Raw genomic sequence first — 27,533 nt, 5'->3', positions numbered from 1 at the left:
TAAGTTCATGACCCTAGTCTCTGAACTAATACTGTCACTCTCCATCTTAATAAAGAATTCTACCATATTATGGTCACTCTTCCCCAGAGAAACTCGCACAACAAGATTGCTAATTAATCCACTCTCATTACACAACACCCAGTCAAGGATGGCCAGCTCTCTAGTTGGTTCCTCGACATATTGGTCTAGAAAGCCATCCCTAATACACACCAGGAAATCCTCCTCCATCGCATTGCTACCAGCTTGGTTAGCCCAATCTATAAATAGATCAAAGTCGCCCATGATAACTGCTGTACCTTTATTGCATGCGTCCCTAATTTCTTGTTTGATGCCATCCCCAAACTCATTACTACTGTTTGGTGGTCTGTACACAACTCCCACTAGCGTTTTCTGCCCTTTCTTATTCCGCAGCTCTACCCATACAAATTCCACATCATCCAAGCTAATGTCCTTTCTTACTATTGCGTTAATTTCCTCTTTAACCAGCAACACTAGCCCACCTCCTTTGCCTTTCTGTCTATCCTTCCTGAATGTTGAATACCCCTGGATATTGAGTTCCCAGCCTTGGTCACTCTGGAGCCATGTCTCCGTAATCCCAATTATATCATAATCGTTAATAGCTGCTTGTGCAGTTAATTCATCCACCTTATTACCAATACTCCTCACATTGAGGCACAGAGCCTCCAGGCTTGTCTTTTTAACACTCTTTGTCCCTTTAGAATTTTGCTGTAATGTGGCCCTTTTTGATTTTTGCCTTCGGTTTCTCTGCCCTCCACTTTTACTATTCTTCTTTCTATCTTTTGCTTCTGCCCCTATTTTATTTCCTTCTGTCTCCCTGCATTGGTTCCCATCCCCCTGCCATATTAGTTTAACCCCTCCCCAACAGCACTAGCAAACACTCCCCCTAGGACATTGATTCCGGCCCTGCCCAGATGCAGACCGTCCGGTTTGTACTGGTCCCAGCTCCCCCAGAACCAGTTCCAATGTCCCAAGAATTTGAATCCCTCCCTCTTGCATCACTCCTCAAGCCATGTATTCATCTTAGCTATCCTGCTATTTCTACTCTGACTAGCATGTGGCACTGGTAGCAATCCTGAGATAACTACTTTTGAGGTCCTATTTTTTAATTTAACTCCTAGCTCCCTAAATTCAGCTTGTAGAACCTCATCCCGCTTTTTACCTATATCGCTGGTACCTATCTGCACCACGACAACTGGCTGTTCACTCTCCCCCTCCAGAATGCCCTGCAGCCGCTCCGAGACATCTTTGACCCTTGCATCAGGGAGGCAACATGCCATCCTGGGGTCTCGATTGTGGCCGCACAAATGCCTATCTATTCCCCTTACAATAGAATCCCCTGCCACTATAGCTCTCCCACTCTTTTTCCTGCCCTCCTGTGCAGCAGAGCCACCCACGGTGCCATGAACTTGGCTGCTGCTGCCTTCCCTTGGTGAGCCATCTCCCCCAAATATATCCAAAGTGGTATATCTGTTTTGGAGGGAGATGACCGCAGGGGACTCCAGCACTGCCTTCCTACTTCTGCTCTGCTTGATAGTCACCCATTCCCTCTCTGCCTTTGTAACCTTTACCTGCGGTGTGACCAACTCACTGAACGTGCTATCCACGACACCCTCAGCATTGCGCATGATCCAGAGTGAATCCATCCGCAGCTCCAGTGCTGTGATGCGATCTAACAGGAGCTGCAGCTGGATACAATTCCTGTACACATAGTCGTCAGGGACACTGGAAGCGTCCCTGATTTCCCACATGGCACAGGAGGAGCATGACATGGGTCTGGGCTCTCCTGCCATGACTTAACCCTTAAAATAACCTAATTTGGCAACAATGCCAAAGGTTTCTTACTGACAAGATAAGGAAAAAAGAAAAACTACTCACCAATCAACCAGCCAATCACTTACCCCCTTGGCTGTGATATCACACTTCATTTTCTTTTCCTCCCAGGTTGGGGACTCAGCACTGGTGGGGAAAACAAGACAAAGCAACACCTCCCACTCCCACTTGCCCGAACTCTCCCACTTACTAAACTCTTACCTTTGCACTCTGAGCTGTATTTGGAATGAGAAAGAAAGGTATTGCCATGTACTGTTGTGATTGTATGCTGAAGGATGGGAGAAGGGGAGCATATTGTTGAGTGGTGGAGGAGGAGTGGGCAGGAGTTTTAACAAGAGTTTTAACAATGGAACCAGTGCGCTAAGGTCTTGAGCGCATACGCCCCAACACTGGAAGCTCCAGAGAAGACCAAAGAAGAATTCTACTCCAGCCTCGAACACTATCTGTCCCGAGTACAAACAGGCAACAAGCTGATCCTCCTTGGCAATTTTAACAGTTTAACAGCAGAGTTGGAAAGGACACAGACCTCCAGGGAGGTGTGATTGGCAGAGGGTGTAGGGAAAGCCAACTCCAACGGTACCCTCCTCCTGATGAAATACTTAGAACATGGCCTTGTCATAACTAACACCTTGTTCCATTAGAAAGAAAATATAAGACTTCATGGCAACACCCTCGCTCCAAGCATTGGCATCTGTTGACTACGTCATCGTCCAAGCGAGGGACCACAAGGACGTGCGCATCACCATGATAGGAGCTGACGACTGCTGGACGGACCACCGCCTAATCTGCTCTGTCATCACCATCAATCTAGCCCCAAAACAGCGACGGCAACAGAAACAATCGCGCAGGAAAATCAATGCTGGAGCACTCAAAGATCCTGCTAAGATAGCCCTATTCAGCCAGCATCTCACTGCCAACCTGACGACTCCCAGTGACCCAGAGACGCAGAGTGTCCACAGAACCTGGTCTGCCCTCAAGGCCTTCATAATTAGCATTTGTGAAGAGATGCTCAGTCATTCAACCAGAAAACACCAAGGGCTAGAACCCCCACATTTGTGCTTATCGCCTAACAATGGGCGTTATTTCCGGCATGGGTGGTAAAAAAGGGTTTTCAGATCGCCGGCTTCTCGCCCATTCTCAACACATCTAGCTTACATTTTTGAAAATGGGCGTTACCGTGAGCGATGTCAAATGGGCGGTAGCATTGAATTTTTCTGATCTTCTGCTGTAAAGTGTGGCTGTCCTTAGCAAAGTCATGGCAACGCTCGATTCCCGCGATTCTGGAGGTCAAGGATCACCATGACATATGCAGAAGAGGAGACAGAGAGAGGGAGCTCAGAAGCACTGAAGGCATGTCTGGATTTGATGTGGCTGCTTTGGGAGAAAGGAGGGAGTCTTTAGAGTTTCACAGCAAGTAGGTAAACAAAAATGTGCTGTTACCAGCCACATATTTGACTGAATTTGCTCTATAATGGAGAGAGAGAGGAGGAGGCATCACATGTGGAGACTGACGCTGGAGAGAGCAGTGAGGTGGGAGAGGAGCACATTGGAGGCAGCAAAAGAGCCAGGAGGTTCTCGGATGAGGCAAATGCCTCCCTCCTGCAGGAGGTCGAGTCACACTGGGGTGATTTGACACAGGGAGAGCATGGGAAGCCCACCCCAAAGGCCTACCAGAAGATATGGACCGAGATAGGAGAGGTGGTCTCATCGGCAACCAACGAAGTGCGTGAGGACAAACAATGCCGCAAACGGTGGAACAACCTTATGGGATCCATAAGAGTAAGTATTACATTTATTTACATGTACATATGTATTTATATATTATGATTAGTAACAGTCATGAGTGACTATCAGCAAATGTGAGGTCTTCCACTTTTACCGGGAATGTTTTCCTCAAAGCCTGCGGTCACACTGCACATCTTTAGGTAAAGAATGATAATTATCATAATAAACATGATTACATCTGTCGGTTATGTGTTGTATCAGTCTCTGTGATAGCACCAAGCAATGATACCATGCAATGACTTCATGCCATGTCGTCCTGTCACCTTTTACAGAAGAAGCTATCGATGATGAGGTCCGTGCAGAGGCGAATGGGTGCAGGGCCACCAGTTCCCAGCGACATCACTGATATGAAGGAGCGGGTGCTCGCACTCATGGGGAAGCACACCCAGACAGCCACGGAAGCATCTGCAGGTCCTGAAATGATGCCACGTGAGTAAAGCTTACACCATTGCGTGATGTAAAGAAAATAGGTCAACAGATGCCACACCCACTCATAGCCGAACAATCAAATATAGTGTAGTGTATGTAGGCACCTTTAGTAATGACTCCACGAGGCAGGGTATGGTGCTTAAACTGTGCAGACCTGCAGTCTTTTATTAGCAGCTCCTGAGTGCTGACAACAAGCTGTGTGTTGCTTTTTATACTGGGTTACCTGCCATGTGCAGGCAACCCCTGGGTCTCCAGCAACAGCACCCTCTAGTGTACTGGTAAGGTGTGTACAGTACAAGGGTACATTCAATGTTGCATGACAGTATTACAGACATCACACAGTGAACTGGCATGCCTACACAACAATACACCCCCCTGGGCATTTTTCATATCCTAATTGTCATGACCAGGGGAGGTGATCAGTGATGGGCTATGGGAGGTTGTGGTGAGGGTTGTGTGGTTGCCAGGTGTGACCCCTGTGCTTGAGGCTGGCCTTGTACGTTTCCCTTCCCTCACATAATAACCAAGTGGTTGTCACTGTTGTGGGATCCCTTGGGGAGGTAGCCACAGCGGCAGTGGGTGGTGTGTATACACTGTGATGTGGGTAGTTGTGGGGTGGTGGGCAGGGCCACAAGACTGGGTGGGCTCCTTGTCAACCAATGGGGATGAGGGTCAGGTCACCCCAGGGTTTGCCAGGGAAGCTGGAGGGTATTGGCATCATGCTTCTGGTGTTGGCCCTGGTGGCCAGGGGCTGTAGGGCTGGTCTGGTACCGGTTGCCATTGGTGGTGGCTGGCTGCCCATTGACCACTGTCCCTGTAGTGGATCTGCTCCCACTGCCTGTGTATGTGTGTCCTGCAGGGGGCATCACATTCGTTCCAAAGGTCCAAGCTACATGATCAGGTAGCCTGCTGGACCTGGGGGTCTCCCACAGGGAGATTCCATTGGCATTAGCATGGTCCCTGTAGGATCCAATGTCCTTTGGCAATGTCCTACCGGCATACATGACACCTTGGCTCTTATCACACATAGTCGAGCCTGCATTATACATTCTAGCACTTGCATCACTTTTGGGTGTCCTGGTTTCAACAAACATTAGGCATTTCACAATCTCTATCATTATTGTTAATTATAATAAACTTGTTCTTAACCTTATTGACACCTGCATTCATCTCATTAGTCACATTAGTCACAATTTCCTTCCTCATAAGAATTTCCTTCCGTTCCTCCTTCTCTCTAGACCCTCGGACCCCTAGTATTTCCGGAAGGTTAATTGTGTCTTCCTTCGTGAAGACAGAACCAAAGTATTTGTTCAACTGGTCTGCCATTTCTTTGTTCCCTATTATAAATTCACCTGAATCTGACTGCAAAGGACTTACGTTTGTCTTCACTAATTCTTTTCTCTTCACATATCTATCGAAGCTTTTGCAGTCAGTTTTTATGTTCCCAGCAAGCTTCCTCTCATACTCTATTTTCCTCCTCCTAATTAAATCCTTTGTCCTCCTCTACTGAATTCTAAATTTCTCCCAGTCCTCAGGTTTGCTGCTTTTTCTGGCCAATTTATATACCTCTTCCTTCGATTTAACACTATCCTTAATTTCCCTTGTTAGCCACGGTTGAGCCACTTCCCCATTTTATTTTTACGCCAGACAGGGATGTACAATTGTTGAAGTTCAGCCATGTGATCTTTAAATGTTTGACATTGCCTATCCACCGTCAACCCTTCAAGTATCATTCGCCAGTCTATTCTAGCCAATTCACGTCTCATGCCATCGAAGTTACCTTTCCTTAAGTTCAGGACCCAAGTCTCTGAATTAACTGTGACACTCTCCATCTTAATAAAGAATTCTACCATATTATGGTCACTCTTCCCCAAGGGACCTCGTACAACAAGATTGCTCATTAGTCCTTTCTCATTACACATCACCCAGTCTAGGATGGCCAGCCCTCTCATTGCTTCCTTGACATATTGCTCTAGAAAACCATCCCGAATACACTCCAGGAAATCGTCCTCCACTGTATTGCTACCAGTTTGGTTTGCCCAATCTATATGTAGATTAAAGTCGGCCATGATAACTGCTGTACCTTCATTGCACGCATCCCTAATTTCTTGTTTGATGCTGTCCCCAACCTCACTACTACTATTTGGTGGTCTGTACACAACACCCACTCGCGTTTTCTGCCCTTTGGTATTCCGCAGCTCTACCCATACAGATTCCACATCATCCAAGCTAATGTCCTTCCTTACTATTGCATTAATTTGCTCTTTAACCTTTGCTTCCTTCCTCCAAGCCAATTTTGGATCCAACTTGACACTTTGCCCTGTATCCCATGGGCTTTAACCTTCATGACCAATCTACTATGTGGGACCTTATCAAAAGCTTTGCTAAAGTCCATATATACTACACCGTACGCACTACCCTCATCGACCCTCTTGGTTACCTCTTTAAAAAATTCAATCAGGTTAGTCAGACACGATCTTCCCTTAAAAAATTCGTGCTGACTGTCCCTAATTAATCTTTGCCTTTCCCAAATTCAGATTTATCCTGTCTTTCAGCATTTTTTCCACTAATTTTCACACCACTGAGGTTAAGCTTACAGGCCTGTAATTACTTGGCCTGTCCCTTTCTCCCTTCTTAAACAAGGGTACTACATTAGCAATCCTCCAATCCTCCGGCACCATGCCCAGATCCAAAGGGCACTGGAAAATGACGGTCAAGGCCTTTGCTATTTCCTCTTTTACTTCACTCACCAGCCTGGGATGTATTTCATCCTAGCCTGGGGACTTATGTACTTTCAAAGCTGCTAAACACCTTAATACTTGCTCTCTCGTTATATTTATTTCATCCAGAATATCACACTCCTCCTCAATAGCAGTATCTGCTATTCTTTTCTTTCCTTTGTGAAAACAGATGCAAAGTATTCGTTAAGACCCCTCCCAACATCTTCCGCCTTCACACAAAGATTATCCTCTATAATGGACCCAATCCTTTCTTTAGTTACCCTCTTACTCTTAATATATTTATAGAACATCTTAGGGTTTTCCTTAATTTTACTGGCCAAGAATTTCTCATGCTTATCATTCCGAATATCCTTTTTAATTTTGCCTCTTAACTTTCTATATTCCTCCAAAGATTCTAAAGTATTTAGCTGTTGATATATGACATAAGCATCCCTTTTTTTCTTAATCCTCCCCTGTAAGTCCCTAGACTTCCAGGGTACTCCAGCATTATTTTTCCCACCCATTTTCTTTAAAGGCACATGTTTGGCCTGAGCCTTCCGGAAATCCTCTTTAAATGCCTCCCACTCTTCCGACACTGATTTACCCACAAGTAGCTGTTTCCAGTCCATCATGGCCAGATCACCCCTTAACTTAGCAAAATGAGCATTTCCCCAATTCGGAACTTTTATTCCAGGCCTATTCTTGTCCTTATCCATAGCCAACTTGAATCTGACTGAATTATGGTCACTGGCACCCAAATGCTCTCCCACTAATACTCCTTCAACCTGCCCAGCTTCATTCCCCAAAACTAAATCCAAGAGCTCCCCCTCTCATGTTGGGCTTGCTACATACTGACTAAAAAAGTTATCTTAGAAACATAGAAAATAGGTGCAGGAGTAGGCCATTCGGCCCTTCTAGCCTGCACCGCCATTCAATGAGTTCATGGCTGAACATTCAACTTCAGTACCCCATTCCTGCTTTCTCGCCATACCCCTTGATCCCCCTAGCAGTAAGGACCTCATCTAACTCCTTTTTGAATATATTTAGTGAATTGGCCTCAACAACTTTCTGTGGTCGAGAATTCCACAGGTTCACCACTCTCTGGGTGAAGAAGTTCCTCCGCATCTCGGTCCTAAATGGCTTACCCCTTATCCTTAGACTGTGACCCCTGGTTCTGGACTTCCCCAACATTGGGAACATTCTTCCTGCATCTAACCTGTCTAACCCCGTCAGAATTTTATATGTTTCTATGAGGTCCCCTCTCATTCTTCTGAACTCCAGTGAATACAAGCCCAGTTGATCCAGTCTTTCTTGATAGGTCAGTCCCGCCATCCCGGGAATCAGTCTGGTAAACCTTCGCTGCACTCCCTCAATAGCAAGAATGTCCTTCCTCAGGTTAGGAGACCAAAACTGTACACAATACTCCAGGTGTGGCCTCACCAATGCCCTGTACAACTGTAGCAACACCTCCCTGCCCCTGTACTCAAATCCCCTTGCTATGAAGGCCAACATGCCATTTGCTTTCTTAACCGCCTGCTGCACCTGCATGCCAACCTTCAATGACTGATGTACCATGACACCCAGGTCTCTTTGCACCTCCCCTTTTCCTAATCTGTCACCATTCAGATAATAGTCTGTCTCTCTGTTTTTACCACCAAAGTGGATAACCTCACATTTATCCACATTACACTTCATCTGCCATGCATTTGCCCACTCACCTAACCTATCCAAGTCGCTCTGCAGCCTCACAGCATCCTCCTCGCAGCTCACACTGCCACCCAACTTAGTGTCATCCGCAAATTTGGAGATACTACATTTAATCCCCTCATCTAAATCATTAATGTACAGTGTAAACAGCTGGGGCCCCAGCACAGAACCTTGCGGTACCCCACTAGTCACTGCCTGCCATTCTGAAAAGTACCCATTTACTCCTACTCTTTGCTTCCTGTCTGACAACCAGTTCTCAATCCATGTCAGTACACTACCCCCAATCCCATGTGCTCTAACTTTGCACATCAATCTCTTGTGTGGGACCTTATCGAACGCCTTCTGAAAGTCCAAATATACCACATCAACTGGTTCTCCCTTATCCACTCTACTGGAACCATCCTCAAAAAATTCCAGAAGATTTGTCAAGCATGATTTCCCTTTCACAAATCCATGCTGACTTGGACCTATCATGTCACCTCTTTCCAAATGCACTGCTATGACATCCTTAATAATTGATTCCATCATTTTACCCACTACCGATGTCAGGCTGACCGGTCTATAATTCCCTGTTTTCTCTCTCCCTCCTTTTTTAAAAAGTGGGGTTACATTGGCTACCCTCCACTCCATAGGAACTGATCCAGAGTCAATGGAATGTTGGAAAATGACTGTCAACGCATCCACTATTTCCAAGGCCACCTCCTTAAGTACTCTGGGATGCAGTCCATCAGGCCCTGGGGATTTATCGGCCTTCAATCCCATCAATTTCCCCAACACAATTTCCCGGCTAATAAGGATTTCCCTCAGTTCCTCCTCCTTACTAGACCCCCCGACCCCTTTTATATCCGGAAGGTTGTTCGTGTCCTCCTTCGTGAATACTGAACCAAAGTACTTGTTCAATTGGTCCGCCATTTCTTTGTTCCCCGTTATGACTTCCCCTGATTCTGACTGCAGGGGACCTACATTTGTCTTTACTAACCTTTTTCTCTTTACATATCTATAGAAACTTTTGCAATCCGTCTTAATGTTCCCTGCAAGCTTCTTCTCATACTCCATTTTCCCTGCCCTAATCAAACCCTTTGTCCTCCTCTGCTGAGTTCTAAATTTCTCCCAGTCCCCAGGTTCACTGCTATTTCTGGCCAATTTGTATGCCACTTCCTTGGCTTTAATACTATCCCTGATTTCCCTTGATAGCCACGGTTGAGCCACCTTCCCTTTTTTATTTCTATGCCAGACAGGAATGTACAATTGTTGTAGTTCATCCATGCGGTCTCTAAATGTCTGCCATTGCCCATCCACAGTCAACCCCTTAAGTATCATTCGCCAATCCATCTCAGCCAATTCATGCCTCATACCTTCAAAGTTAGCCTTCTTTAAGTTCTGGACCATGGTCTCTGAATTAACTGTTTCATTCTCCATCCTAATGCAGAATTCCACCATATTATGGTCACTCTTCCCCAAGGGGCCTCGCACAACGAGATTGCTAATTAATCCTTTCTCATTACATAACACCCAGTCTAAGATGGCCTCCCCCCTAGTTGGTTCCTCGACATATTGGTCTAAAAAACCATCCCTTATGCACTCCAGAAAATCCTCCTCCACCGTATTGCTTCCAGTTTGGTTAGCCCAATCTATGTGCATATTAAAGTCACCCATTATAACTGCTGCACCTTTATTGCACGCACCCCTAATTTCCTGTTTGATGCCCTCCCCAACATCACTACTACTGTTTGGAGGTCTGTACACAACTCCCACTAACGTTTTTTGCCCTTTGGTGTTCTGCAGCTCTACCCATATAGATTCCACATCATCCAAGCTAATGTCCTTCCTAACTATTGCCTTAATCTCCTCCTTAACCAGCAATGCTACCCCACCTCCTTTTCCTTTTATTCTATCCTTCCTGAATGTTGAATACCCCTGGATGTTGAGTTCCCAGCCCTGCTCATCCTGGAGCCACGTCTCCGTAATCCCAATCACATCATATTTGTTAACATCTATTTGCACAGTTAATTCATCCACCTTATTGCGGATACTCCTTGCATTAAGACACAAAGCCTTTAGGCTTGTTTTTTTAACACCCTCTGTCCTTTTAGAATTTTGCTGTACAATGGCCCTTTTTGTTCTTTGCCTTGGGTTTCTCTGCCCTCCACTTTTCCTCATCTCCTTTCTGTCTTTTGTTTTTGCCTCCTTTTTGTTTCCCTCTATCTCCCTGCATTGGTTCCCATCCCCCTGCCATATTAGTTTAACTCCTCCCCAACAGCACTAGCAAACACTCCCCCGAGGACATTGGTTCCGATTCTGCCCAGGTGCAGACCGTCTGGATTGTACTGGTCCCACCTCCCCCAGAACCGGTTCCAATGCCCCAGGAATTTGAATCCCTCCCTGCTGCACCATTGCTCAAGCCACGTATTCATCTGAGCTATCCTGCGATTCCTACTCTGACTAGCACGTGGCACTGGTAGCAATCCCGAGATTACTACTTTTGAGGTCCTACTTTTTAATTTAGCTCCTAGCTCCTTAAATTCATTTCGTAGGAACTCATCCATTTTTTTACCTATGTCATTGGTACCAACGTGCACCACGACAACTGGCTGTTCTCCCTCCCTTTTTAGAATGTCCTCCACCCGCTCCGAGACATCCTTGACCCTTGCACCAGGGAGGCAACATACCATCCTGGAGTCTCGGTTGCGGCCGCAGAAACGCCTATCTATTCCCCTTACAATTGAATCCCCTATCACTATCGCTCTTCCACTCTTTTTCCTGCCCTCCTGTGCAACAGAGCCAGCCACGGTGCCATGAACTTGGCTGCTGCTGCCCTCCCCTGATGAGTCATCCCCCTCAACAGTACTCAAAGCGGTGTATCTGTTTTGCAGGGGGATGACCACAGGGGACCCCTGCACTACCTTCCTTGCACTACTCTTCCTGCTGGTCTTCCATTCCCTCGCTGGCTGTGGACCCTTCTCCTGCAGTAAGACCAACTCGCTACACGTGATACTCACGTCATTCTCAGCATCGTGGATGCTCCAGAGTGAATCCACCTTCAGCTCCAACTCCGCATGCATTTCAACAATTCTGTACCCTCTATACCCTTCACACTAATTTTGTCCCAATCAATATTTGGATCGTTAAAATCCCCTACTATTACTACCCTATGGTTTTTGGACTTCACAGCAATTTACCTACATATTTGCTCCTCTATCTCCCTCCCACTGTTTGGGTGTCTATAATACACGCCCAGCAGTGTGTTCACCCCTTTTTTATTTTTCAATTCGACCCATATGGCCTCATTTGATGATCCCTCTAACATACCATCCTTCCTCGCTGTAATATTTTTTTTAATCAGCCATCACCTGCGGACATGCACCTCACTTTCCTTCCCCCCTCTAAAATTGTCCAAGAAATAATGCTGGCCTAATGAAAATCATTGCAATGCAAATGTGTTAATGGTCATGAAATGTGATGTCTGTGCAGATTTTGATAGCGATGATGCCTTTGTCGTACATATGCTGTGTTTAGCGCTGGACTCACCTTGTGACCCTAGCGCCCCCTTCTCCTCTAATAGCCTCATTTGTGTTTTGCAGTTCAGCCAGCAACGCGGCCTCAGGCAAGACCACAGAGGCCAGAAGGTAGGAGCGTGGGGCCTGACTCTCCGGACAATCCTACATCTGCTGCTGAGGAGCTCCGATTCTCGCCCGTCAATCCGCTGGGTCTGTTCTCCATGGATGAGAGTGCCGACTTCGAAGAACATGCATCGCCACGCTCCAGAAGCCATTCCACCCCAAGACCATGTAGTGGTCCTCGGGTCATTCCCGCCTCCACTCTGGAGGTACTGGCCTCAAGCACCTCACCACAGGGCACCCCATTTGTCCCCAGGATTGCGCCAACCCTGTGGAGGCCTCGTGGACGTGGCATGTCTGGTCCACGAGCGCCACATGAGAGCGGAGAGATGGTACAGTTGTCCAGGAGGACTGTAGACATTGGTGACCAGCTCATCGAAGCATTGGGGGGCATATCCCGACAGCTGGCCACCATGACTGAGTACATTCCGCAGATGGCGGAGGCCCTGGATGCGATAGCCAGGAACACTGCCGGCACAGGCCTCCCAGTAGTCCCAGGGTGCAACACTCCACTCCTAGGTTCTGCACCACCACTGCGAACGACAGATGAGAGCAAGGACCAAGATCCTGCTTCTGAATCAGAGAATGTTCCCCCCTCAGCACCTCCCGCTCCCGTGTTCGTCCAACCAGCGGCTCTACCTTCATCCCCCCCAATGAGGCACCGCCTGAGGAGCTCTTCGGCCAGGGTGGGGAGGGGAAGTGGTAGAGGTAGGGAGAAGAAGGGGAGGGGGGAAGGAAAGTGAGGTGCATGTCCACAGGTGATGGCTATGTTATATCTCAATCTGGGTGTATGCAATTTGTTGTAATGTATGGGGGCTGGGGAACACCCACCTGCTTTGCATTTGTATTCTGTGTTGAACATTTGATTGATGTCAATGGTGGAAAAAGTGGGGTGTGGGCGGGGGTTGGGTGTTTTTGCCTGTGATACTTATGATTTCAGACCAATGTTGGTATAAAAAAATTTTTATTGAACATAACCTTGTTGCGCATTGTCTCAGATAGCTGGACCGTTACACACTGCTGATCCCTTAACATGACAGGGTTAAATAAAACTTAATTTCAATCAACGTAAACTTTAACTGGAACCAAAGTGATGGGCACCATTGATGTCTGAGCTGCACCCACACACAGCATTGTGTCAGTGTTGTCACTCACAGCAACGTTCTTTCAGGCAAATCGTTCAGATATCAGCTCTTCACGTAAGAGTCTTGCAGCTATGTAGCCACCACGGGCTAGAGGGGGTCGTGGGCATGGTTGTATAGCCAGCCTGATTGTCTGGCCCGAGGTCAGCGTCCAGCCCCTCGTCGTCCTCTTCTTCTCTCTCCTGAGGTAGAGCATCAGTCCCTTCTGGCAATTCTTGGCCCCTTCTGATAGCCAGGTTGTGCAGCATGGAGCACACGACCACGAATTTACCGACTTGCTCAGGGTTGTATTGCAGCTCCCCTCCTGACTGGTCCAGACACCTGAAGCGCTGCTTAAGCACAATTATTGTTCTGTGGACCACATTGTATGTGTCTCTGTGGCTCCGGTTATATCGCTTCTCGGCCTCGGTGTGGGTGTCACACTGGGGGGGGGGGTCATCAGCCAGGTGACTAGGCCATATCGGTTATCACCAAGCATCCAGCATTGTCCTTGTGGCTGATTCTTAAAGATGTCAGAGACAGCGTTCTCACGCAGGGTGTGAGCCTCATCGAAGGTGCCCGGACATTTGGCATTCACTGCCATGATGATCTGGTTGTGGTTGACAACTAGTTGGACCTTCAGGGAGTGAAATCCTTTTCTGTTACGAAAACGCTCCGGGTCCTGAGAGGATGGTCGCATGGCGATGTGAGTGCACTGTATAGCTCCCTGCACCCTGGGGAACTTAGCAATCCTGTCAGTCTGAGCCTCCGTGGTCATGGGGAAGCTGATAAAGTCCATCCTTCTCACTTAAAGGGCCTCCGTGACCTGTCTAATGCAGCGATGGGTTGCATGGCAAATCTCGACCACTGAGCCCTGAAAGGAACCGGACGCGTAGAAAGACAGTGCAGTGGTGACCTTGACCTCGACCGACACTGATGTCCTGATGGCAGGCTGTATATGTGGCCTGATGAGCTCACATATTTCATTGATCACCACCTTGTGGAAGTGCAGACTCCAAGGGTAGGTGTGGTCGGACACGTCGAGGTAAGACCTCTTCTCCCTGTAAATGCGGGGTTGTACGGTCTGGCCCTCCTCCTCATTCTTGCATGTCTTAAATTGGGGACATAATAAGAACATAAGAACATAAGAATTAGGAACAGGAGTAGGCCATCTAGCCCCTCGAGCCTGCTCCGCCTTTCAATAAGATCATGGCTGATCTGGTCGTGGACTCAGCTCCACTTACCCGCCCTCTCCCCGTAACCCTTAATTCCCTTATTGCTTAAAAATCTATCGATCTTTGACTTGAAAACATTCAATGAGCTAGCCTCAACTGCTTCCTTGGGCAGAGAATTCCACAGATTCACAACCCTCTGGGAGAAGAAATTCTTTCTCAACTCGGTTTTAAATTGGCCCCCTAGTTCTAGTCTCCCCCACCAATGGAAACAACCTCTCTGCCTCTATCTTGTCTATCCCTTTCATGATTTTAAATGTTTCTATAAGATCACCTCTCATCCTTCTGAACTCCAAGGAGTAAAGACCCAGTCTACTCAATCTATCATCATAAGGTAACCCCCTCATTTCTCGAATCAGCCCAGTGAATCGTCTCTGTACCTATTCCAAAGCTAGTATATCCTTCCTTAAGTAAGGTGACCAAAACTGCACGCAGTACTCCAGGTGCGGCCTCACCAATACCTTATACAGTTGCAGCAACACCTCCCTGCTTTTGTACTCCATCCCTTTCGCAATGAAGGCCAACATTCCATTTGCCTTCCTGATTACCTGCTGCACCTGGAAACTAACCTTTTGGGATTCATGCACAAGGACCCCCAGGTCCCTCTGCACCACAGCATGTTGTAATTTCTCCCCATTCAAATAATATTCCCTTTTACTGTTTTTTTTCCCAAGGTGGATGACCTCACATTTTCCGACATTGTATTCCATCTGCCAAACCTTAGCCCATTCGCTTAACCTATCCAAATCTCCTTGCAGCCTCTCTGAGTCCTCTACACAACCCGCTTTTCCACTAATCTTCGTGTCATCTGCAAATTTTGTTGCACTACACTCTGTCCCCTCTTCTAGGTCATCTATGTATATTGTAAACAGTTGTGGTCCCAGCACCGATCCCTGTGGCACACCACTAACCACTGATTTCTAACCGGAAAAGGACCCATTTATCCCGACTCTCTGCTTTCTGTTCGCCAGCCAATTCTCTATCCATGCTAATACATTTCCTCTGACTCCGCGTACCTTTATCTTCTGCAGTAACCTTTTGTGTGGCAACTTATCGAATGCCTTTTGGAAATCTAAATACACCACATCCATCGGTATACCTCTATCCACCATGCTCGTTATATCCTCAAAGAATTCCAGTAAGTTAGTTAAACATGATTTCCCTTTCATGAATCCATGCTGCGTCTGCTTGATTGTACTATTCCTATCCAGATGTCCCGCTATTTCTTCCTTAATGATAGTTTCAAGCATTTTCCCCACTACAGATGTTAAACTAACCAGCCTATAGTTACCTGCCTTTTGCTTGCCCCCTTTTTTAAACAGAGGCGTTACATTCGCTGCTCTCCAATCCGCTGGTACCTCCCCAGAATCCAGAGAATTTTGGTAGATTATAACAAATGCATCTGCTATAACTTCCGCCATCTCTTTTAATAGCCTGGGATGCATTTCATCAGGACCAGGGGACTTGTCTACCTTCAGTCCCATTAGTCTGTCCAGCACTACTTCCCTAGTGATAGTGATCATCTCAAGGTCCTCCCTTCCCACATTCCTATGACCAGCAATTTTTGGCATGGTTTTTGTGTCTTCCACTGTGAAGACGGAAGCAAAATAATGATGTGCATCACACATTGAGCCATCTGCACTCTACAGCATCTGCGTTTTAATCGATGCAGGCTGAGAAATGGCTGGCCCCATTGCAAGGGAAGTATAATAGCGAATGATCAGAAGCAATAATTTCCTCACTAAAATACACCTAGAGTAAACCCCCAATAGTCCAGAGTCTAAAAATATATCTGTTGAGATGTTCACTTCACCTGAGAAGAACTCCAGAGTCAATACAAACTCCCCCGAAGTTGAAACAGCCTTTTGAATGAAGGGACCAGCGATTTAAAAAATGGCTTTAGTTCAGAATAGTTCCACTTTTTCTGGGCTGTTTTTTGGGCGAGCGATATTGTGGGCGATATGTGTGCGAGGTGGTGAAAGTGACGGTGGGCAATCTCCTGGGTGTTACTTTCGCCAAATGTGGTCTTTCTGACAAAAAAAAATGGGCGGGCAATATTATTGAATCTCGGCGTTAATTCTGTGCGGAAAGTAATGCTGGACGATATTATGGGCGTTGATTTTGCCCATTCTGATAATTCCGTCCAAAAAAAGTGGGCGGGCGGTATTATTTTTTCCCAGCGTTAAGCACATGGGGAAAGTAACGCTCGGCAATAAGTTTCCAAAAAATGTCCGGCAGTTTCCATTTTGTGGCTAAATGGGTGCTATCTGGGCATTATACGTAATTTCAGCAGTTAAATGGACATTAAGTGGGCGTTAAGCATGCAAAAAACACGGAAAGTCTAGCCCCATGTTTCTATGTTTCTATAAGATCGGAGCCTCTGGTATGAGTGGAAATGTATTGAGCTGGATACATAACTGGCTGGCAGGACTCAGGCAAAGAGTAGTTATAGATGGATTTGGATCTGTTTGGAGACCGGTCACCAGGGATCCATGTTGGGAACATTGCTTTTTACTATTTTTATTAATGATCTGGATTCAGGGGTTGGCGGCACAATTTGCAAATTTGCAGATGATACCAAGGTCTGTGCGAGTGTTAGAACTGTAGAAGAGGCTTGTCTGATTCAGGCATATCTTAATGTGTTGGGAGACTCAGCTCATGACTGGAAAATGATGTATAACTTAGATAAGTGCAGTGTTATGCATGTGGGTAGAGCAAATGCTCAACATTCATACATCCTTCGGGGAAAGGCAATAAAGACGTGGAGATAGAAAGAGATTTGGGCATTCTAGTGCATACATTCTTAAAGGTACACGAGCAATGCTGTGCAGCGATAGCTAGAGCAAATAGGGTGTTGGGGTGTATCCATAGGACAATTGAGTATAAGACTAGGTGTACTGTTTTGTCCTTGTACAAGACCTTAGTCAGACCGCACTTGTAATACTGTGTCCAGTTTTGGTCTCCTCACATAGTGGGTGATATTGAGGCTCTGGAAAGGGTGCAGAAGAGGGCCACTAGACTAATTCCAAGTCTAAATGACCTTAGTTATCAAGATAGGTTAAAAGAGTTGGGATTCTTTATCTTAGAGTAGCATAGACTTAGGGGTGGATATGATTGAGGTTTATAAGATAATGAAGGGAATAGACAGTGCATGAATTGCAACAGTTATACATTCCTTTCTAGTGTAAAAACACAAAAGGAAAAGTGGTCCAACCATGGCTAACAAAAGAAATAACAACATAAAAACCGACTGCAAAAGTTTCTACAAGTACATAAAAAGAAAAAGATTAGCGAAGATAAATGTAGGTCCTTTACAGACAGAAACAGGAGAATTTGTAATGGGGAACAAGGAAATGGCAGAACAATTAAATAAATACTTCGATTCTGTCTTCACGGAAGAGGACACAAATAACGTCTCAGAAATGCTAGGGTCTAGTGAGCAGGAGGAATTAAAGGAAATGATAATTAGTAAGAAAATAGTGTTGGAGAAACTAATGGGACTGAAGGCAGATAAATCTCCAGGGCCTGATGATCTGTATCCCAGAGTACTAAAAGAGGTAGCCATGGAAATAGTGGATGCATTGGTTGTCATCTTCCAAAATTCTATAGATTATGGATCAGTTCCTGCAGATTGGAGGGTGGCAAATGTAAACCCACTATTTAAAAAAGGAGGGAGAGAGAAAACAGGGAACTACTGACCGGTTAGCCTGACATCAGTCGTAGGGAAAATGCTGGAGTCTATTATAAAGCATGTGATAATGGCACACTTAGAAAATATCAACGGGATTAAACAAAGTCAACATTGATTTATGAAAGGAAAATCATGTTTGACAAACCTACTGGAGTTTTTTTAAGATGTAACTGATAAAATAGATAAGGGAGAACCAGTGGATGTAATGTATTTGGATTTTCAGAAGACCTTTGATAAAGTCCCACATAAGAGGTTACTGTGCAAAATTAAAGCACATAGGATTGGGGGTAATGTATTGGCATCGATTGAAAATTGGTTAACTGACAGGAAACAGAGAGTAAGAATAAACGGGTCTTTTTCGGGGTGGCGGGCAGTGATTAATCGGGTACTACAGGGATCAGTGCTTGGGCCCCAGCTATTCACAATATATATAAATGATTTGGATGAGGGAACCAAATGTAATATTTCCAAGTTTGCTGACGACACAAACCTAGGTGGGATTATGAGTTGTGAGGAGGATGCAAAGACGCTGCAAGGCGATTTAGATAGGTTGAGTGAGTGGGCAAACACATGGCAGATGCCGTATAACTTGGATCAATGTGAAGTTATCCACTTTGGTAGGAAAAACATGGGAAGTGTCGATGTATAGAGGGACCTGGGTGTCCTTGTACACCAGTCATTGAAAGCAAACATGCAGGTGCAGCAAGCAGTTAGGAAGGCAAATGGTATGTTGGCTTTTATTGCAAGAGGATTTGAGTACAGGAGCAAGGATGTCTTGTTACAGTTATACACGGTCTTGGTGAGACCGCACCTGGAGTATTGTGTGTAGTTTTGGTCTCCTTACCTAAGAAAGGATATACTTGCCATGGAGGGAGTGCAGCGAAGGTTCACCAGACTGATTCCTGGGATGGCAGGATTGTCGTATGAGGAGAGCTTGGGTCGACTAGGTCTGTATTCACTAGAGTTTAGAAGAATGCGAGGGGATCTCATTGAAACGTATAAAATTCTGACTGGGTTGGATAGACTGGATGCGGGGAGGATGTTTCCCCTGCTTGGGAAGTCTGGAACCAGGGGTCACAGTCTCAAGATATGGGGTAGGAAATTTAGGACCGAGATGAGGAGAAATGTTTTCACTCAGAGGGTGTTGAACCTGTGGAATTCTTTACCACAGAAGGCTGTGGAGGCCAAGTCACTGAATATATTTAAGAGGGAGATAGATAGATTTCTAGAACAAAAAGGCATCAAGGAGTATGGGGTAAAAGCGGTAATATGGTGTTGAGATAGAGGATCAGCCATGATCATATTGAATGGCGGTGCAGACTCAAAGGGCTGAATGGCCTACTACTGCTCCTATTTTCTATGTTTCTATGTGTTCCAGCTGACCGTCTATTTCAATTAAATAGGTTAGGCAGGACCAGGGAGTACACATTTAAGTTGTATAGGGCTGGATCTAGGTTAGATGTCAGGAGGTGGTTCTTTTCACAGAGAATAGTAGATCTCTGGAACAATCTGCCCTCTCATGTGGTGGATGCAGATTCACTGAATTTCTTCAAGCAAAAGCTGGATTTATTTCTGGCTGCGGCGTAGGTACAGAAGTAGGTACTGCCGGGAATTTAATAGCCAGAATGATCTCCTGGATTAGTTGTGATTGCCTAGATGGGTTGGAGAGGAATTTCTCAGATTTTTTTTCCCCCAAATTGGCCTGATCTTTTTTTGTCTCTCCCAGGAGATCAAATCGTTTCAGGTTGGGTGGAGTGTATAAGTTGTGATACACAGGGTATCACAATTGTGTGGGAAAGGCTCGATGGACCAAATGGTCTTTATTGTTTGTATGTGTTGTCTATGGAATAACTGTTAGACTGAGTACTGTTTAACTCCAAGAGGTATGACCTTGGCTCTGCTTTATTAAGGCCCAAAGTGACTAATATACAAAATAGCTGGCCTTTTATCCTTGGGCTGCACACACATCTAGTGGCTAGTGACCCTAAAAGTACATACATGACAATACCCCCGTTTACATTTACGTTTACATGGGTCATAATGTACCAGCAGCTTGTTAGAGCATAGCAGATTAGTGGCTTTCTCAAAAGCTCTGTCTTGTGACGCACCTCAAACCAAATTGTCACCTTTTCTTAGCAGCATGTGCAGTAGTTCTAATAAGGTGCTCAATTTAGGTAGGAAGTTACCAAAGTAGTTGAGTAGACCCAGGAACGAACGCAGCTCTGTCACGTTCTGCGGCTTGGGTGCATTCTTGATGGCCTTGGTTTTCACGTCTGTGGGCCTGATGCCATCAGCAGCAATTTTCCTCCCCAGGAATTCGACCTCTGGTGCCATAAAGACGCACTTCGAGCGTTACAGTCTCAGTCCCACTTTGTCCAGCCAATGTAGAACCTCTTCCAGGTTGTTCAGATGTTCCTCGGAGTCACGACCTGTGATCAGGATGTCATCTTGGAACACAACGGTTCTGGGAACGAACTTCAGTCGACTCTCCATGTTCCTCTGAAATATTGCTGCAGCCGAGCGAATTCCAAAAGGGTCCCTTTGATAAATAAACAGTCCTTTATGCACGTTAATGCATGTAAGTCTCTTTGACGTCTCGACCAACACCTGCGTCATATAGGCCGACGTCAAGTCCAGTTTGGTGAACGACTTCCCCCCGGCTAGCGTTGCAAACATGTCATCAGCCTTCGGTAACAGGTACTGATCTTGTTTCGAAACCCTGTTGATTGTAGCCTTGTAGTCTCCACAGATTCTGACTGTGCCATCACTTTTCAGCACAGGAACAATGGGGCTGGCCCATTCATTAAATTCAACCGGTGATATGATCCCTTCACGCTGGAGTCTGTTCTGTTTGATTTCGACCTTCTCCCTCATAATATGCGGAACAGCCCGAGCGTTATGATGGACGGGTCTTGCATCCGAGTCCACGTGGATCTGCACCTTGGCTCCCATGAAGTTGCCGATGCCTGGTTCGAACAGTGAGGGGAACTTGCTCAGTACTTGGGCACATATAGCTTTCTCCGATGACAATGCCTTGATGTCGTTCCAATCGAATCTGATTTTTTCAAACCAGTTCCTGCCAAACAGCGTTGAGCCATTACCTGGGACAATCCACAGCGGTAACTCGTGAACCGCACGTCATACGACACTTTAATTGTGGCACTGCCAATCACCATTATGAGTTCTTTAGTGTACGTGCACAACTTGGCATTGACTGGACTCAGCCTGGGCCTCACAGCCTTAGTATCCCACAGCTTGTTGAATGCCCTCTGGCTCATTATCGATTGACTCGCCCCCGTGTCCAGTTCCATTGATACTGGCACCCTATTAAATTTCATGTTGATCATTATTGGTTTGCTCTTAGTTAGGAACGAGTACAATCCATACACTTCCTCCTCTGGTATCATGGATTGCGTATCCGGATTCGTGCTAGTCTGACCATCATCCTCCACGTGGTGTGTCGCAGCACGCTTGCTCATCTGCGGACACTTGAGCTGGAGATGCCAACTCTCAGATAGCCTTTGCAACTACATTGCTTAAATCGGCACTGCGGGTGCCGGTGATTTCCCCCATAACACCAACGCGAAGAAATCGGGTGCATTCCCGCTGGCGGACTTTGGTCAGCCACAGGTTTTGCATACGCAGTCGGGCAGGCCCTGCCATGTGCCACTCTGCTGAACGCTGAATCAATCACATTTACAGTACTTGCCAAGTTTTGATTTTTCACTGATATCTGCTTTAGACTTCTATCCATCGTCAGCACGACTGAGTGATTATGATGGCCCTGTTCAAGTCCAACGTCTCCACCGCCAGTAGTTTATGCAGGATCACCTCATGGTTGATGGCGATTACAAAGAAGTTCTGCAGCATGTCTACCAACACAGCCCCGAACTTACACGGTCCCACTAGACGTCTCAGGTCGGCAGCGAATTCCGCCGCATTCTGGCCCTCTGAGCGAACGTGCGTATAAAATCTGTATCTCAAGATGGTGATGCCTTCGTCTGACTTAAGGTGGTCCTGTACTAGTGTGCACAATTCTTCATATGTCTTCTCCGTTGGACTCACAGGCAGGAGGGGATTCTTTATCAGACCATAAATTTTTGGACCGCAAATCGTGAGGAAAACCGCCCGGCGCCGATCTGCATCGCCGACCTCCTCCATTTTGTTGGCCACGAAGAACTGGCTTACAAAGTCTGCCAAATCTTCTCCTTCCACAAATCAATCCAACAATCCAATTGTGCTCATTTTTGCATGCAAAGCTTCTTGTTGCCTCGTCGCCAAATGTTGTGTATGCAATAACTGTTAGACTGAGTACCCAAGAGGATGACCTTGGCTCTACTTTATTAAGGCCCAAAGTGAATAATATACAAAATGGCTGGCCTTTTATACTTGGGCTATACAAACGTCCGTGCAACCCAATGGCCTCCAACAGTGACGACAACTATTGGCTAGTAATCCCAAAAGTACATACATGACAGTATGTTTGTATGATTTGGATACTCAAATCACTAAAAGCTAGAGCAGGTACAAAATATAATCATAAAGCCCTTTACCTCAAGGGGGATGGACTACAAAAGTGAGGAAATGACGCTGGAGTACTGCGTTCAGGAAAGATATACAGTGAAACCTGTAAATTACGTACACCGAAGAGACTGCCTTCAGCTGTTCTGTTTTAAAGGTTACATTATTTTCAATATGGTCATTTTTTGTCCGTAGGTTTAGCCAGGTTGCATGAAGATAGTTGTCACCTTTGTTTGACTGGTTCCTGGGACCGCACTCCCTTGGGGATTGGCAGGGACACCGGCCACAGGGAGATTCAAACCCTGGGGTCTGGCAGGGTCAATGGCCACAGGGAGATTCAAACCCTGGGGTCCGGCAGGGTCATGGGCCACAGGGAGATTCAAACCCTGGGGTCTGGCAGGGTCACCGGCCACAGGGAGATTCAAACCCTGGGGTCTAGCAGGGTCAGTGGCCACAGGGAAATTCAAACCCTGGAGTCCGGCAGGGTCAGTGGCCACAGGGAGATTCAAACTCTGGGGTCCGGCAGGGTCAGCGGCTACAGGGTGATTCAAACCCTGGGGTCCGGCAGGGTCAGTGGCCACAGGGAGATTCAAACCCCAGGGACTGACAGGGACAGCAATCACAGGGAGATTCAAACCCTGAGGTCCGAAATTGTCACAGAAAATAGGTGCAGGAGTAGGCCATTCAGCCCTTCAGCTCCTCTCTCCCAATATTATTGCTCTATAATGCACAAATAGTGCAGGTGCTCACTGCGACACCAACAGTCATTTTCAGTCATCTAAAAACCTGTGTTTAGGCTGCTGGTACCTTCCCCCATTAACATAACCCCGTTGCTGGATCCTAACATGAAGTGTATAGGGGCCTTTTGTTTCTTTACTAACTTTTTTGTCTCCCTCCCTTCCTAAAGGCACTGAACTCTGCTGGGGCACGTTTCCATGGGCTCTCGCCAGTCTCTGAGTACCTAACCCAAGTTGATTCAAACCCTGGGGCTGGGTTCATATCTTTATTAAATTGCAATGTCTTAAATGTTGTGTGAATTTTAAGAACTGTGTTCAGTAATGCCATTCTCTGAGAGAGCACTGCAGATGGAGCAGATTGCTCTCTGAGTGTTTATCAGGGGGATTCAAACCCCGGAGACTGGCAGGGAAGCCTTACAATTTGGTCATCATGATCTTTAGACTCAGATACAGGTACAGTATGTTCACATGTTAAAGTGAGACCTGTGTTTTGAGGTGCAAAATGCACCAAGTAATTAGGGCTTGGTACATTGAAAGCTGTCCGTAGTTTGTAATTTGCGACTGTCTGTCATTTCAGAGCACCTCTTGTACCTTTTACAATGTAAGTTCTTTGGGACTATCATGAAGTGCCCAATTTTTGTAGGTGTAATTTGGAGGTGCCTGTTTATATTGTGTTTCACTATATTGGAATTGGAGGGGGTATAGTACAGATTCACCAGAACGATACTGGGGCTTAAAGGGTTAAATTATGAGGACAGGTTGCATTAACTTTGTTTTTTATTGCCTTGCGGTTAGACGGTTGAGGGATGACCCAATTGAGGTATTTAAAATGATAAAAGGATTCGATAGGGTAGATGCAGAGATACTATTTGTGGTGGTGGGCTCAAGGGGGCACAATCTTAAAATTAGAGCGAAGGCATTTAGATGTGAACTCAGGAAACACCTTTTTACACAAATCGTAATGGAAATTGACACCCTCACTTTGGTTTCGCACTTAACGTAGTTTGTTCAAATTTGCAAACTGTATCATTTTGTTGTTCCTAAAAGTTACTTTCATTATTTTCCTGATGCTGATAACCCTGTCTTTGCCAGAACTCCATGTGGCAGTTCCCAGTGCCAGAGATATATTACTTTTGCGTAAAAAACCTACAGGATGTGATCTTACTTATTGAGTATTATTATTTAACCAACTCCTAGGGCTAGATCCTCCACTTTTGTGGCGATAATTCCGGTATGAGCGTTAAGAAAGGGATTTTAGATCGCCGGCTTCTCGCCCATTCTCAAACCACCTAGTCTCCACTTTTGAAAATGGGCATTACCACGAGCGATATCAAATGGGTGGTAGCGTTAAATTTTTTTGACCTTCTGCTGTAAAGTGTAGCCATCCTTAGCAATGGCATGGCAATGCTCGATTCCCACGATTCTGGAGGTCAAGGGTTATCATGACATGCACAGAAGAGGAGACAGAGAGAGAGGGAGCTCAGAGGGACTGAAGGCGTGGCTGGGTGTGGTGTGGCTGCTTTGAGAGGAAGGAGGGAGACTTTAGAGCTTCACAGCAAGTAGGCAAACAAAAAATAGTGGTTACCAGCCACATATTTGATCAAATTTGGCCTATAATGGAGAGAGAGGAGGAGGCATCACAGCACACTGTGGAGACTGACTCTGGAGAGAGCAGTGAGCTGGGAGAGGAGCACATTGGAGGGCACAAAAGAGCCAGGAGGTTCTCGGATGAGGCAAATGCCTCCCTCCTGCAGGAGATCGCGTTACGCTGGGGGGATTTGACACAGGGAGGGCATGGGAAGCCCACCTCAAAGGCATACCAGAAGATATGGACCGAGATAGCAGAGGTGGTCTCGTCGGCGACCAACAAGGTGTGTGAGGGCAACCAATGCTGCAAACGACAGAACGACCTTATGGGATCCGCAAGAGTAAGTATTACATATACTTATGTATTTATATAATTTGATTTGTAACAGTGATGAGTGACTATCATCAGATGTGCGGTCTTTCAATTTAACCGGGAATGTTTTACTCAAAGCCTGCGGTCACGGTGCACGTCTTTAGCTAAAGAAGGATAATTTTCAGAATAATTATGATTACATCTGTCAGTTATGTGTTGTATCAATGTCTGTGACAGTACCTAGCAATGATATGACGCAATGATCTCATGCCATGTCATCCTCTTACAGAAGAAGCTATCGACGATGAGGTCCGTACAGAGGCGAACGGATGGGGGGCCATCAGTCCCCAGTGACATCACTGAGATGGAGGAGCGGATGTTCACACTCATGGGGAAGCACCCCCGGACAGCTTGGTGTAAGCTTTACTGAAGTGATGCCACGTGAGTAAAGCTTACACCATTGCGTGATGTAAAGTCAATAGATGACACACCCACTCATATCCGAACAATCATATATGATAGATGATTTCTAAAATTGTCCTAGAAATAATGATGGCCTAATGAAAATCATTTCAATGCAAATGGTCATGAAATGTGATGTCTGCGATGATTTTGAGAGCAGTGGTGCTTTTGTCATGCATATGCTGTGTGTAGCGCTGGACTCACCTTGTGACCCTAGCACCTGCTTCTCCTCTAATAACCTCATTTGCTCAGCCAGCAGCGCATCCCAAGGCAAGACCACAGAGACCAGAAGGTGGGGGCGCGGGGCAGGAGTCGAAGGACAATCCTACATCTGGTGCTGAGGAGCTCCGATTCTCGCCCGTCAATCCGCTGGGTCTGTTCTCCACGGATGAGAGCGCGGATTTCGAGGAACCTGCATCGCCACATTCCAGAAGCCATTCCAACCCAAGGCCATCTAGTGGTCCTCCGGTCATTCCCGCCTCCACTCTGGAGGTACCGGCCCCAAGCACCTCGCCACAGGGCACCCCATTTGTCCCCAGGACAGCGCTGACCCCACGGGTGTCCCGTGGACACGGCAGGTCTGCGCGACGAGCGCCACATGACAGCAGAGAGATGCTACAGTTGTCCAGGAGGACTGTAGACATTGGTGACCAGCTCATCAAAGCATTGGGGGGCATAACCCAACAGCTGCCCATCATGACCGAGTACCTGCGGCACCCCAACCGGAAAATGATCCATTTATCCCATCTCTCTGTTTTCTGTTGGTTAGCCAATCCTCTATCCACTTTGGCAGAAAAAATAGAAAAGCAAATTATAATTTAAATGGAGAAAAATTGCAAAGTGTTGCAGTACAGAGAGACCCGGAGGTCCTTGTGCATGAAACACAAAAAGTTATTACGCAGGTAATCAGGAAGGCAAATGGAATGTTGGCCTTTATAGGAAGGGGGATAGAGCATAAAAGTAGAGAAGTCCTGCTACAACTGTACAGGGTATTGGTGAGGCCACACCTGGAGTACTGCGTAGAGTTTTGGTCTCCGTATGTAAGGAAGGATACACTTGCATTGGAGGCTGTTCAGAGAAGGTTCACTAGGTTGATTCCGGAGATGAGGGGGTTGACTTATGAAGATAGGTTGAGTAGGTTGAGCCTATGCACGTTGGAGTTCAGAAGACTGAGAGGTGATCTTATTGAAACATATAAGATAATGAGGAGGCTTGACAAGGTGGATGCAGAGAGGATATTTCCACTCATATGGGAAACTAAAACTAGGGACATAATCATAGAATAAGAGGCCGCCCATTTAAAACTGAGATGAGGAGGAATTTCTTCTCTGAGGGTTGTAAATCTATGGAATTCTCTGCCCCAGAGAGCTGTGGAGGCTGAATATATTTAAGGCGGAGTTAGACAGATATTTGAGCGATAAGGGAATAAAGCGTTATGGGGAGCGGGCAGGGAAGTGGAGCTGAGTCCATGATCAGATCAGCCATGACGTTATGAATGGCGGAGCAAGCTCGTGCGGCCATGTGGCCTACTCCTGCTCCTATTTCTTATGCTCTTATGCTCTTATGCTCTTAACAAAAAAAAACAGTATTCGTAAAAATATAGGACTGAAAGCCAATAAATTCCCTGGACCTGATGGTCTACATCCTAGGGTTTTGAAAGATAGTGAATGCATTGGTTGTCATCTTCCAACATTCCATAGATTCTAGAATGGTTCCCATAGATTGGAAGGTAGCTAATGTAACCCCACTGTTTAAGAAAG

This window comes from Pristiophorus japonicus, chromosome 2 (genome assembly GCF_044704955.1).
Source record: "Pristiophorus japonicus isolate sPriJap1 chromosome 2, sPriJap1.hap1, whole genome shotgun sequence".
NCBI lineage: Eukaryota > Metazoa > Chordata > Chondrichthyes > Pristiophoridae > Pristiophorus > Pristiophorus japonicus.
This window is presented reverse-complemented; position numbering follows the sequence as displayed.